The 15,554-nt window shown below is 45.1% G+C and overlaps 1 long non-coding RNA gene across 1 annotated transcript; it reads left to right on the top strand.

Annotated features, from left to right (window-relative positions):
• Positions 1–1,576: 1,576 nt before the first annotated feature.
• LOC147009266 (uncharacterized) lies at positions 1,577–10,586 on the top strand. Its single transcript, XR_015052643.1, has 3 exons — positions 1,577–1,694; positions 10,256–10,390; positions 10,481–10,586. It is a non-coding gene; the product is annotated as an uncharacterized LOC147009266 (long non-coding RNA).
• The last annotated feature ends 4,968 nt before the right edge of the window (positions 10,587–15,554 follow it).

The raw sequence follows: 15,554 nt of genomic DNA on the forward strand, positions 1-15,554 counted from the left end.
CACACGAAATTCCGATTAGACACAGGGGATGGATTCTAACTGTACACGTACTTATCGAAATAACTGAATGACGGGGACTCAGGCTGTTTGTGTACAAAAGGTTTCCAAATCCGAAACAGTATGAAGTATGGAGGAAGGACTTGGGGTCACAGGAGTCAAAATAGAAAATTTTTAAACTCAGAATTTGATATCTGGTCAATCTTGGTGGAACGTTTTCCCAAATTTAAAACTTGATTTAGGTGTGAAGCGTTGGGATTTACGATGGTGTACCACATCAACCTCGCTCTCGTGTTTTGTTGTTTTATGTCGTGTTGGGTGAAGGATCCATTGTCGTGCAAGTGATTTGAAGGGAATGTTTGTATAAATGGAGATTGTGTATAATATCTGGTTTATCACATTTGGACTCACTGAGTTGTGGATAAGAGTATTGTTCTTTTTCAGGGAAACAATGAGGATTCAGTGTCACGTTCCCTCCCCTCACACCCCCTCCCCTCACAACTCCTCCCCTTTCACTCCTTTTTCCCTCTCCTCACACTTCCTCCCCTTTTCCTCCCCTCACACTCCCTCCCCTTTCCCTCCTCTTTCCCTCCCCTCACACTGCCTCCCCTTTACCTCCTCTCACACTCCCTCCCCTTTCCCTCCCCTCACATTCCCTCCCCTTTCCCTCTCCTCACATTGCCTCCCCTTTACCTCCTCTCACACTCGCTCCCCTTTCCCTCCCCTCACACTCGCTCCCCTTTCCCTCCCCTCACACTCCCTCCCCTCTCCCTCCCCTCTCCCTCCCCTCACACTCCCTCCCCTCTCCCTCCCCTCACACTCCCTCCCCTCTCCCTCCCCTCACACTCCCTCCCCTTTCCCTCCTCTTTCCCTCCCCTCAAACTCCCTCCCCTTTCCCTCCCCTCAAACTCCCTCCCTTTCCCTCCCCTCAAACTCCCTCCCCTTTCCCTCCCCTCAAACTCCCTCCCCTTTCCCTCCCCTCAAACTCCCTCCCCTTTCCCTCCCCTCAAACACCCCCTTTCCCTCCCCTCACACTCCCTCCCCTTTCCCTCCCCTCACACTCCCTCCCCTTTCCCTCCCCTCACACTCCCTCCCCTCTCCCTCCCCTTCATGTCCATGTTTCAGTGAAGGATTCGTTGATTATGCCCAGATCCTCGCTACGTCATGACGTCATACAACACAACGCTGCACTGAACACACCGTCAGGTTTAACGGTGAAATATGAAGATTTTTTGAAATAAATGAGAGATTCGATCATCCAAGGGAACACACCAGACACACAGAGTCATCATCAGGACGTTGATAATGGAAGTTTTACATTTAATAAAATATTTCATGAAGAGGGTTTAATCACGATCACGTGTGTCCCGCCCCGAGGGAAACAATCACGGATCGAACGTTCTGGTGTTTTCTCCTCACCAACACGAGTTCGAATCTACGATAGTTACTGCACTTCAACTCGTCATTGTCATTGAGGAGGGAGGGCGGGTCACCTGCGTGACGACAACGTGTGACGTCACAATGACGCGGCCATATCACAACAACGCGTTGTCTTGGCAACCTGTTCTGACTGAGTTCGCTGTGAACGGAAAACCGTGAAGATGTTTGAGAATTCCGAGCTTTATCTCCTTCAGGATTAACCAGGGATTTATTTTATCCATCAAGATGTTTCGATTGTTCAGTAAAAGACGACAAAGGTATTTCCCGCGGGTTTTCCCACAACGTTGATTGATTTTCTCTTTTCCTCACGAGTACAGGCTCAGTGCGCTGGCAGGATGGCCTAGGCCCGGGAGCAGGCGCGAGTTTAGTTTATTTTCACCACCCGAACAACAACAACAGCAACAACAACATTGTACTTGCTGTTCAATTCCAAGCAGCCTGCAGATGGTGATCCGTTTCTGTGTCTTGTCCGACTCCAAGGGGCTCGAAGAGCCTAAACCAGGCCCGAGGCAGGGACACAGCACGGAGATTTATTGATGTCTGTACTGTATCCCTGAGTGTGGAGTTTCATTGAGTTTTGATCTGTTAACATATCGTTCAATCAGTCCACCTGTGTGAAAGTCGGAAATTGGTAAAGCTGCACACCTGGACTAACCTGAATAAGTTACCACGTGATGGCGGGAGGATAACCTCATTGTGTAAACTTGGAATGACCGTTTCTACAGCCATTTTTCCCTGCTATGCAGGGGTTTGGCTTTTTCTTGAGGCAATGTTTTATGGCCGGATGCCCTTCCTGACGCCAACCCTGGTCGCTTCTTACGACACACAGGGATATGGTACACCTATTCTAACCGGGGCATACACCGGGACCAGTACACTGGCACTCATTTCGCCGACCTCGGAAGGATGACAGGCTGAGTCAACCCCCTGGTGTTAATGCAGCAGCCAACGGGGCTTGAACTCAAGACCCTGGGATCCCAAGCCACCACCCTAACCACTAAGCCAACACCAGGCTATATTGTGTAAACTTGGAATGAACTTTTAATTACGAACAGCACAGTGAACAATGTCACTTTACCTCTGATAACAATGTTTGGATCGAGCGACACGTGCGAACAGGTGTTCTCCACTTACATCACATTTAGAACCACAAGGGCACTCGGTGGAGCGCACACCTCCACCAGATCTGGTAACTCCCCCGACCCCCACCCCTCTCTCTTTTTGTCCCATCCTTACTCGACAACCTCACGTTACTGTGCAGCACTCTCCTCCTACACTTCCCTCCTCTCACGTTACAGTGAAGCACTCTTCTCCCACACCTCTCTTTCTTTTTCTCTCTCTTACATACACATTCTCTTTCTCTCTCTGTCTCACTCTCACACATTCTCTGTCTTTGTCTCTCATTCTCACACACACATTCTCTCTCTCTGTCTCTCATTCTCACACACACATTCTCTCTCTCTCTCTCTCTCTCTCTCTCTCTCTCTCTCTCTCTCTCTCTCTCTCTCTCTCTCTCTCTCTCTCTCTCTATATCGCCCCCTGCTGGCTGTTTGTTCGTTGTATACTGTCATGGCCGCTCCTTGCTTCGTGTCGTGAGTACCCCTCCTCTGCCGTGCTGTTTGGTGTTTCCACTTTCCCCATTTTTCGTTTCCTACTTGTGGACTTTTTCTGTGTTATTTTTCCTTTCTGTCTGGAGAAGAGAGAGAGACAAAGAGAGAGAGCCCACGGTCTCGTGTGGAGAAAATCGTAGGCCGAAGGCCTGTCATGGCCGCCGGAGGAGGTTTTTCTCGTTCACTGCGACCGTGTTCTTTTGTTAATTCTCAACTTTAATCGTTGATTTCCTGGTGTTTGTGAAAACGCCTTTTTTTTTCTCGACAAAGTTTACTAAATTGTGGAGTTAGAATGGTGGGTGAACGTTTCCGTGTCGAGATGTTCGAGTCACGAACTCGTAAAAACGCTGTTTTTTTTTATTTATTCCCTCCCAGTGAGGTGGAACTTAACGATGTGCTTTCCGCCATTGGTAACATCGTCGGTTTACATAATATTCGTGCTGCTTCTCGCATGAATAAGAAGTTTGTGTCGGAGGAACACGTGGTCGTCACGGTGGTTGAGCATGGCCTGTTCATCGAACCGAACACTTACCTCTCTGTGTTCGCTTTACAGGCCCCAACAGTTAAAGTTAATATTAATAATATTCCACCATTTATAAGGAACCAAGACTAGTGTAACCAGTTAAACAGGTAAGGTTGTGTGGAGGATCTCAATGGTGCCGATGCGTCATGTTAGCGATAACCTTAAACACGTCATGCCCTTTAAAAGAGTGGTTTATATGATACTACCTGAAAATGGAAAAACACTGAATGTTGTACTCAGTGTAAAAATCGATGGGTTTGAATACAAAATGTATGCCAACTCAGAGGTTATGACTTGTTTTGGGTGTGGAGCTTACGGGAACGTGAAGAGTGTTTGTCCCAATGCGGTTACACCGCAAAAAAGTGAAGGTGTGGTGAGGAACGATTCTTCTTCACCACAAACAAAATGGGGAGAAGGTGAATCGGGAGCCGAGCCCTTGGTGGTACCGGAGTCATGTGCGGATGTGGAAACTTCGCTTGTTCCACTGGCCGACTCCGAGCGGGACACAGAGAACGGTGAGGTATCTCAGGATGTTTTAAGTGTTTGTCCTGTTAGCCAAACTTGTTCAGACGAGTTAACAGCTATGTCTGACAGTGATGGAGAAATGGATAAAGGGGAAAATCCCTGTAAGTTGAATATCAACCCCTCCCTCACAGATGATGATGTAAGGGTTGTAGAGGGGAAGGACATGGACAAGGGAAATTCGGAGGGGTCCGTAAACAGAGCAAAACTTTCTGTTGAGCCAAAAGTATATGTTCCACAAGTAATAGGAGAGGTTATAGATGAAGCACTTGATTCAGATGAAACCTCTTCTACCCCACATTTTAGTGCTTTAATCTCTCAAGAGGATGAATGGGGAAACAAGACAACCTTAGTGTCTCAAGAAAATGTGATTAAATTCCTGGATGAGACATTCAGGAAAAGAAACGTAAAAATCAAAGATTACTTCCCGAATTTACATGATTTCATTAAAATGGCAAGTAGTATGATTCGTGATCCTTCTCAGGCTAACATGTCAGAGCCTCATTTCCAAAGGTTAAGGAAATGTGTTACTCGGGCTGGTAAAGAGCTTCAAGAATAACGAACAGAATGGAGATAAAAGTAGCATCTCTGAACATCAATGGGGGCCGCAGTTGTGTGCGTCGCCTCCAGGTATTCCAGCTCTTCCAAAATGAAAAAAAATTGATGTGTTAATGCTACAGGAGACTCATGCAAATCAGTCTACTGAGGATGAGTGGTGTAAAATCTTTAAAGGTCTTTTTTTCTCGAGTGCACTTGTTGAGGCCAAGGCTGGTGTGGCAATGGTGTTGCATCCTCGACTTCAGCCTTCGGAGATAACTTGCGAGGAAATTTGCAAAGGTTACTTACTGTCTGTGCAATTTGTCAGTAGTAACCTAAAGATTTGCATGACAAATGTTTACTGTCCTCGTGCTAACTCTGAAAGGTGCCTTTCTGTACAAGTTGGCAGAGTTTGTAAGCACCATTGACTGAACCATGTTGTGTCTGGGGGGTGACGACAACTGCACCCTCGACCCACAACTTGATCGGAACACTTGTGAGCCTCATCCACCCAGTGCAAGGCCTTTGGCACAGCTAGTCAAAAAGTTTAAACTGGTGGATGTGTGGCGGGTACAAAACCGTAATATCCATCAGTATACATGGGTTTGTGCATCAAGAAATGTTTTGACGATGGCTCGCCTCGACAGATTTTATGTTAATCATGAAATGGTAAACATTGTTAAGAACTCGAATATAAGGCCGTCCAGTTTTTCCAATCATCACATGATTTTTATGGTGTGTGGCTTTCCTCATCATGTCTGTGGAAGTGCATGTTGGACTTTTAATTTGAAGCTTTTAAAATGGTATGGGGAAAATGTGAGTCACAAAAGGGTTCATATTTGAACTTAAGACAATGGTGGGACTGCACAAAGTCCCAAATCAAATGTTTTTGCCAACAATATTTCTCTTACAGCACATACAATACTTTTGGTGTGATATGTGCTTTAAAAAACGATATACTGTACTTGTATATATGTGAGCAGAAAGCTGGATTGTCTAGCGTGAATGTCCAGCAGTTGTCGGAGAAAAGGACCCTTCTGGCTGAAATGGTGAAAGAGCGGGCGGCCGGTGCTTTCGTCCGACTGCGGAACGAAAAAATCCAACTTGACACACCAAACAAAGGGTTCTTCAATTTGGAAAAAAAATGGTCAAGACCTCTCAACAAATCCATGCTTTGCGCTCTTCTGGTGGTGATTTGTTGACCTCCCAGAGTGACATCAAGCATGAACTACAAGACTATTTTTCTAAACTCTTCGCAAAAAGAGTTGTGAATGAAGAGAATAGGAATGCGATGCTTGAACAGCTCCCTTCTCTGTCTGAAGACCAACAGCAATTGCTTGAGCCTGGCATTTCTCTTGGAGAACTTACTGCTGCGCTCAAGGATAGCAAGGATGGGAAAGCCCCTGGACTAGACGGCCTTCCGGCTGAATTTTATAAGGCTTTCTGGGACATTCTAGGCCCTACTCTTCTTGAGGTCTTTCAGGAGAGTGTTGAACAAGGTGAATTGCCATTGAGCTGCCGGAGGGCAGTTTTGTGTCTCCTTCCGAAGAAAGGAAACCTGCATGAGACCGCAAATCGGCGGCCTGTGTCACTCCTCAACACGGACTATAAAATATTGTCAAACGCACTTGCAACCCGTCTCAAGGAAGTCATCTTCTTGATTGGCACTGATCAATCATACTGTGTTCCAGAACGTTCCAGATACGATAATATTTTTTTGGTGAGAGACTTGATCATTCTTGGTCGAACTACATCTCCTGGTTTTGGTTTATTACTTTTAGATCAAGAAAAAGCTTTTGACAGTGTTAACCATTCTTTTTTGTTTGATGTATTAAGGAGAACAGGGTTTGGGGAAAAATTTATTGCTTATGTTAAGTTATTGTACAAAAATGCATCTTGCCTGCTGAAGGTTAATAATAGTCTTTGTTACCCCTTCCCCTTTCAGCGAGGAATCCGTCAGGGCTGTGCGCTATCAGGCATGCTCTAAAATCTATCCGTTGAACCTTTATTAGTTTTACTTGAACTCGGTGTTAGGAGTCTCTCTTTCACAAAACTCCAAAGTCGTCGTTTCACCTTATTCTGATTATATTTGTATTGCTATTGCAAATCAAAAAGATGTTTCTGAGGTCTCTCGTTGCCTTACCCAGTTTGAGCTTGCTTCTACTGCAAGGGTAAATTGGAAAAAAAGTGTAGCTTTCTGGGTGGGCCCCAGATTGCCTTCCTCGTCCCTGCCTGTTTTTACCAGGAGGAATACAGTGGAGTAGTGAGGGGTTTAAATATTTAGGCTTATTTCTAGGAATTGAAGCATATGAACAAAAAAATTTGGAGAACTTCCTGGAAAAAATTAAATTGAAACTGGCAAGGTGGAGAAGATTGTACCAACTTCTCTCGCTTAAGACACTGGTATCAATCATAAACAACCTGGTGGTTCCATTTATTTGGCATAGAGTTATCCCACTTGAACCTCCGAGATACTTGATCAGTCATTCAGAGGGTTCTGACTTTTTTGGGGGGGGTTGGCCACCATTGGCTGGGCCCAGATGTGGTCTGCAGACCCCGAAATATGGGTGGTCAAAATCTGATGCATATCCCAAGTCGGATAATGGCATTCCGGATTTCCACGATCAAGCGCCTACTGTACAGTGAGTGTGTTCCTTGGCGACCTCTCACAAACGCCTGTTTGCAGAAAGTGGAAGGTCTGAAATATGACCGTGAACTTTTCCTCATCAACCTGCAACACGTTGACATGTCTCAGCTCCCAAGTTTTCATCAGAGCCTTTTGAATGCTTGGTAAGTCCTCGGAGTGCAACATTTAGAGGTATCATACGATGCCCAAAAGTTTGTACATGAGCCATTAGTTCGGAATCCTTTATTCTCTAGAATTTCAACCTCCAGGTCGTTTATGCATTGTTTCACCAGTGTTGGAATAAACAGAGTGCGAGACCTGTTGCATCCATCCTTGAATGCCTGGCTTCCTGCAAGCTCACTTTCATCAAAAACTGGTGTTCGTTCTGCTCGTATTGTGGAAAATGTCTTGAAAGCAGTAATTCAAACCTTTCATAGACTAAACATCGGGTGGACTGCGGTGGATGAAGTGGTTGACTCACGCCTCTATTTCCTGAACTTCAAATTGCCTCAAAAAAACAAGAGGGTGTGTTCTCAAACTTGGAGGAAATTGGTGTTTCATGTCATGGGGAAAACGGCTATCCACAACATATGTCTGGAAGCATGTATACCTTCTTTTACAAAACTGGTGAAAAATCGGTGGAATGAGACCTTACCTGCTGGAGCTTTTTAACTCCAGTGTGGAACAAAATGTATAGTTCTCCAACTCTTGGGCGAACTGGAGACCTGAATTGGAGACTAGCGCATCAAGCCCTCGTCACACAGACATTACTCAATAAGTTTAATTCTTCTGTTCCAATTTCTTGTCCTTTTTGTGATTTTATTGAAAATGTTGCCCACGTTTTTATTGAATGTAAGAGATTGGTACCCCTCTTTCTCTTCCTTCAACAGCTTTTCTATAAATTTAATTTTGTTTTTTCCTTTCCAGTCTTTCTTTATGGAATCGGGGGGAATTATAAAAGTAAACCAGTCCTCTCATTTTCGTCTTTTCTGTTGGGCATTGCTAAACTGGCAATTTATAAAACCAGGAAAGCAAAATTGAAGGGGGAAAATGCAAATGTGCTTTTGTGCTTTAAAGGTATGGTTTTGGCACGAGTAAAAATAGAGCAGGCTTACCTTTCGAGCCTGGATATTGTGGGTGATCAGTGGTACACTGATGAGGTTTTGAGTTTCTTTTCGTGAGGAATCTGTTTGTAAAAGTGTAAAGTACTTACTTTTTTGCATATATGTATTATTCTATGGTGTGTTTGACATGAACAGACACCCTTGCTTTTGTTGAATTTATTTTTGCTGTAAAATTGTTTGGATTTGTTATTATGGAGTGTGCTTTTTCTGGTGTGTTTTTTGTTACTTTTATAATAAAAGCATACAAAAGTTTCTCTTTTTTTTTTCTTTCTCCTTTCTCCTTTCTTCTTTCTCTTTCTCCCTCCCCCACCCTTCGTATTTCCCTCGGTGAAGCGATGGATGGTATTTGCTGGTATAATTATTGGCAGTGTACCCACCCTCTCTGTGGGTTGAGTTTGCACGTGACTTTCTCAAGAAAGCATTGTGAGGGTTTTGCAAAAAGACTAGACGTTTGTGTGGTGTGCATCTAAAAGGTTCTGTATGGTCTAAAGCGTATTTTCCAATCGCCCTTGGGGTCCAAACTCCAAAGGGTATAATCTCAAAAGGATGTAAATGTTTAAGGGTTCTGAAGTGTCGAAGTGGTCTCAAGGGTCAAAAGCAAAATGGTGAAAAGCAAAAGCTTCACCAAATGGTGAAGGGTCCAATCAGTCTAAAAGGATTTTAAGATTGTCTAGCATGTCTAAAGGGAATGAAGAGTGGGTGACCAGGTCAAAGGGGTCAAATGGGAGTCGAGGGACTTGGGTATAAAGGTCTAAAGGTTCTAGGAGTCTGAAAAGGGGTCTAGATGGTACAAAGGACAGATGGAGTATGAAGGACTTCTCTCTCCCTCATAAACAGTTGTGCATCACTCCACCAAACTTGATAGTTCTGATCACCCCATCGCAAGAATCTGCAAGAGCACGATCATTTTTGGCCCCTGAGCCCCTGGGTTGGGGTCAAAAGGTGAAATAAAAAAGGCAATGTCATGTCATGTTGGACATGCAATCAACATTGGGGACTCATAAAACACGTAATTATTTTTGGATTTGACCACTGGTTCATGCCCCAGGTGGTGGGTCCTTCGGGTCACAGGAGTCAAAACAGAAACATTTTAACTCTTTGAACCCTGAGCTCCTTGGATTTTCGGCTTCCCCATCCTTGGCTCCCTGAAGAAAAATCCGCCCACTCGGGTGCATGGACGTTTGAAGAGTGGCTGGTAAACCCACTGCTGGGGTCTACGGAGGTTTGAATAGTGGCCGCTATACCCACCGCTTGGCTGTCTGGAGGTTTGAATAGTGGCCGGTATACCCACCGCTTGGCTGTATGGAGGTTTGAATAGTGGCCGGTATACCCACAGCTTGGCTGTATGGAGGTTTGAATCGTGACCGGTATACCCGCCACTCGGTTGCATTGAGGTTTGAATAGTGGCCGGTATACCCAACGCTTGGCTGTCTGGAGGTTTGACTTGTGGCCGCTATACCCACCGCTTGGCTGTCTGGAGGTTTGAATCGTGGCCACTATACCCACCGCTCAGCTGTATGGAGGTTTGAATCGTGGCCGGTATACCTGCCACTCGGTTGCATGGAGGTAGAAACACGGCTGGTAAAACGGCCACTCGGGTTCAAAGGGTTAAACGGAAAATTTGACATCAATCTTGGTGGAACGTTTTCCCATCTTTCAACTTTGCTTTCGGTGGGAAGTGTGGGGATTTACGATGGCGTGCCATCAACCTCGCTCTCGTGTTTTATTGTTTTATGTCGTGTTGAGTGAAGGAATGATCTATTGGAGTGCAAATGAGGTTGAAGGAAAGATTTGTATAAATGGAGAATGTGTATGATATCTGGTTTAGCAAATTTGTACTCACTTGTGGATTGAAGAGTTTTGTTCTTTTTTTTAGGGAAGCGCTGATTACTCGGTCTCAAGAGTCATCAGATGTATCTGTGAACGAGCGATTGGGTTCATCAGATGTTGCGATGAATGAGCCAACACCGTGGACTCCATCACAGAAAGTCTCATTGTGGAAGCGCCTAAAGTAAATACGTTACATTGAAGATCGTTTTTTGCATGTTATCTTCTTCACAAAGTGTGTAACAAATTGACTTTTCAATCCTTTTCTCATTAGGAATGGGTGCAGAAAACTTAAAAGGATGGGGAAGCGTCGGGCTGCTGAACGTTCCACGTAAGTAATGGAAAAATATCCCTTCAGGATGTCATGAGGTGAAATGCACAAACAAGGAAAATGATTTTCCTTTTCGAGAGAAGGATTAAACCTTACTCTGTTGTATCTCAATCACATTTTGCTCATTTATTGTTTTCTGTACCAGGGTCATTCCATGTCAAATCATCAAAGAATCTGCCGTCATCTCTCAGATTTTTGTAAAACTTTGGGAACCAATTGGGACCCATGAAAATAGGCAAGAACTCAAATATTTTTGCTAACAGCCTCTTAATTAGTGAGATACAGACTAACGAACTTTAGACTAATTAGCACGACGTCACGAATTCAAATGGCCATATCTCTAAAAGTATAACACCGAGAGAGCTGGTTTTGGTGTAATTTTAAAGGTATTTTCATGCCCTATGAATTTGTCTGGGCAACTTTTTCCTACCTCCAACCAGAAAAAAGTTATCACAAAATATAAACTTCAATCGTGAATCCCCAAAAAATGTATCCTTCAAATTTCCTCAAATTCATCCCAGAGGTACCTTATGATGTCAAGAAGCTTCCACATAAATTTTGTGATGGGCACTCCAATAGTTTCTGAGATATGAGCAATAATGTACATGTACGTATGGCATATAGGTTCGAAAATCAGCATTTGTAATGTATTATACAATCATTCTAACCTAGCCATGACAGGGAACACAGGGAATGACCATCAATTGCTTTGAAGTATCATATACTTTCATTTTCAACTGGGCCTGAGGGGAAGAAACAAGTGCTGCTGTTGATGCATTGAAGAGGAAATTGAAAGCCGAAGTCAGGTTAGTGAACACTGTGTACTTGAACTCACTTATTGATTGTATAATACATTACAAATGCTGATTCTCGAACCTATATGCCATACGTACATGTACATTATTGCTCATATCTCAGAAACTATTGGAGTGCCCATTCTTTCCGATTTTCTTGCCGATTTTCATGGGTCCCAATTGGTTCCCAAAGTTTTACAAAAATCTGAGAGATCATGGCAGATTCTTTGATGATTTGACATGGAATGACCCACCATCGATTTGGGGTTGTGGGGTTGGGGTACCTCGAGGTGCTTGCACTCTCCTCTGACCTGTCTGGACCCAGATATAAACGGTCATCCTGGTGCTTTACGTGAAAGTTCATAGACCAATGTGAGTGACTTTCATGGAAAACAACCGTAAAGCTCGAGGACCACTTGTTTTTAGTTTGTGCATTTACTTCTTGGGAAGAGAGCAAGTGTGATGAGGTTTGTTGGGTGAATGATGAACAGATCTCGAGAGCACATTGACGAGCCTGGCCCACATGTGCATGCAATGTCCATGTACCCCTCGATCAAGCAAGCACTCCAACGGAACGGAGTGCTTGGCACCGCTTCACAACATGGCAGTATCCATTTAAACCAGTCGTGTCTGGGCCGTCGTTTTGAATTCTACCCGATCCTCTTGTGACAACTTCGGAAAAGGATTTATTGTGTAAGAAGCGGCTACAAAGTACGAGGAAGAGGGAAAGAGGTAAATTAGAAGGGCACTCGGGAGGACTCGTACCTCCGCCACATAATACCTGATCCACGAGAACATATTGGGCCCAATACACGTTTGAAATATCATGCTATACAGAACTATATCGTTTTTGGCCCGATCTCTCAATGGTGAAGAATCACTTTAGAAATTAAATAACTCTCGTATCCAGATCCGGATTTGGATCTTCACCAAAATCGAATCATTTCTTCCTTGTCACACACCCAAACTGCCCACCAAGTTTCATCCGAATCCGTCCACAACTTTTCGAGATATCATGCTGTATATCAGTTTAGCCCTATCTCTCAATGGTGAAATCACTGAAATAATTCTCATCGTCGGATCTGGATCTTCATCAAAATCGAATCATCACACACCCAACTCATCCACCTCGTTTCTTCCGAATCCGGCCACAACCTTTTGAGATATCGTATTCACAGACAGCAACAGAGGTGAAAACACAACGTCCGCCCACCTTCGGTGGAAACACTTGGTGAGAGAGGGTTAAACCTCACCCTGCTTGGGGGGTTGACCTTTGAATCTTGACCCCAATAGAAATGGTCATGTTGGACATTGTTGATTTGCCTGAAGGGTTATGGATCAATTTCAGGGCCGTCCAATCAAAGGACATCATGTTAATAAATAATTTGCCAGCGCTGCGAGCCGCATTAATTAAATTCATCAATTTATTTACTTATTATCCACACGCTTTTTTATAATCGACTCCGTCTGTCTTTCTATCCATCTGTCTTTCTGTCTGTTCGTCCATCAATCTTTCTCCTAAACGGTTAGAAAGAAATTCACCAAACTTGGTAGTTATGATCATCGCATGGCAAGAAGCTGTGAGAGCAGTATCATTCTTCGCACTACCTGGTGAGGTGAGAATGTCAAACACCAAAAAATTCAATTACGGGAACATTTTAAACATTTCTTCATGAAACTTTGTACATGTGATCAACATTGGGGGACGTATGAAGTATGGAGGAAGGACTTGGGGTCACGGGTCAAAATGGAAATTTTTTTAACTCGGTATTTGATATTGGGTCAATCTTGGTGGAATGTTTTCCCAAATTTAAACCATGATTTAGGTGGGAAGTGCGGGGATTTACGATGGCGTGCCACATCGACTTAACTCTTGAATTTTGTTGTTTTATGTAGTGTGGGGTGAAGGATCCATTGTCGTGCAAGTGATTTGAAGGGAATGTTTGTATAAATGGAGATTGTGTATGATATCTGGTTTAGCACATTTGCACTCACTCAGTTGTGGATTAAAGAGTATTGTTCTTTGTCAGGGAAGCAAAGAGGAATCTGTCTCCTGTTCCCTCCCCTTTTCCTCATGCTTCCTCACCACCACCCCTGTTGCTTCCCCTCTCATTGAAAGACCCTTCATGCTGCCTCCCCCCCTCACTATGTGTCCCCTCGCACTGCCTCCCCCTCCCCTCACCTCATGCTACCTTCCCATCCCCTCTCCTGTCCCTCATGCTGCCTCCCCCCCAACGCTGCCTCACCCCCCCCCCCACTTTTCCTCCCCATGCTGCCTTCCCTCCACATTCCTCACGCTGTCCTTGAGTCATTCCACCACATATCACCGGAGGCCTCCCAGTTGACCCCCTCAGATTTACTTTAAACTCTCATAAAATAGTTCCCAGGTATCAAAATGAATCTGCGTAAAATTTTAGGTGCATAGATGCGGTCAACTCCGAGATATTGAGGGTTGAAAATGTGGTTGTGGCCCTATTTTTATGGTCGTTGCGAGCATCACAAAATGAACGGCTACTTTTAAACTCCCACAACTTTTTAAATATTAATGCTGGAGCCTTGAAATTTTCAGAGATTAATCTTCTATAACTGCTCTGTAAGACACAAACATAAAATGGAGTACTGTATACCTCTTAATTTTTATAACCTGATCAGTTGAAATCCAGAAAAAATGTTGGTTCTGTATGAAGACCCAACTTTGAGACCCCATATATTTTTATTGACCCATCCCAGAAGCTTGATCAGTTGAAATCCCAGATATTTGAAACTTTTGTAAACTTGAATATGCTCTTTCCAATGGTGAACAAATTGAAGTGGTAAACCTTGTCATATATTTGCAATCCTCACCTGAATTTCGGGGAAAAATGAAAATTTTCAATTTTTGAGGGATCATGACTATTATATATGACTGATTAAGAAAAGTAAACATGTATTTGAATACTACGACCATACAGTTATTACCTGAAAAAATTTCAAGCTTCTTGGATGGGTCAATAAAAATATAAGGGGTCTCAAAGTTGGGTCTTCATACAAAACCAACATTTTTTTTTCTGGATTTCAACTGATCAGGTCATAAAAATAAAGAGAGGTATACTCCATTTTATGTTTGTGTCTTCTAGAGCAGTTATAGAAGATTAATCTCTGAAAATTTCAAGGCTCTAGCATTAATGTTTAAAAGTAGCCGTTCATTTTGTGAAGCTTGCAATGACCATAAAAATAGGGCCACAACCACATTTTCAACCCTTAATATCTCGGAGTTGACCGCATATATGCACCTAAAATTTTACGCAGCTTCATTTTGAGAACTGGGAACTATTTTATGAAAGTATAAAGTAAATCTGAGGGGGTCAACTGGGAACATTTTCTTAAATTTGGTGATTTCAGATGTAATGACTCCCTCCCCTTTCCCTCCCCTCACGCTGCCTCCCCTTTCCCTCCCCTCACGCTGCCTCCCCTTTCCCTCCCCTCACGCTGCCTCCCCTTTCCCTCCCCTCACGCTGCCTCCCCTTTCCCTCCCCTCACGCTGCCTCCCCTTTCCCTCCCCTCACGCTACCTCCCCTTTCCCTCCCCTCACGCTGCCTCCCCTTTCCCTCCCCTCACGCTGCCTCCCCTTTCCCTCCCCTCACGCTGCCTCCCCTTTCCCTCCCCTCATGCTGCTTCCCCTTTCCCTTCCCTCATGCTGCCTCCCCTTTCCCTCCCCTCACGCTGCCTCCCCTTTCCCTCCCCTCACGCCGCCTCCCCTTTCCCTCCCCCACGCCGCCTCCCCTTTCCCTCCCCTCACGCCGCCTCCCCTTTCCCTCCCCTCACGCCGCCTCCCCTTTCCCTCCCCTCACGCCCCCTCCCCTTTCCCTCCCCTCACGCCGCCTCCCCTTTCCCTCCCCTCACGCCGCCTCCCCTTTTCCTCCCCTCACGCCGCCTCCCTTTCCCTCCCCTCACGCCGCCTCCCCTTTCCCTCCCCTCACGCCGCCTCCCCTTTCCCTCCCCTCACGCCGCCTCTTTTCCCTCCCCTCACGCCGCCTCCCCTTTCCCTCCCCTCACGCCGCCTCCCCTTTCCCTCCCCTCACGCCGCCTCCTCTTTCCCTCCCCTCACGCCGCCTCCCCTTTCCCTCCCCTCGCGCCGCCTCCTTTCCCTCCCCTCGCGCCGCCTCCCCTTTCCCTCCCCTCGCGCCGCCTCCTTTCCCTCCCCTCGCGCCGCCTCCCTTTCCCTCCCCTCGCGCCGCCTCCCC

Source organism: Eptatretus burgeri, chromosome 17 (assembly GCF_056783735.1).
Source record: "Eptatretus burgeri isolate ZD-2024b chromosome 17, Ebu_testis_v1, whole genome shotgun sequence".
NCBI lineage: Eukaryota > Metazoa > Chordata > Myxini > Myxiniformes > Myxinidae > Eptatretus > Eptatretus burgeri.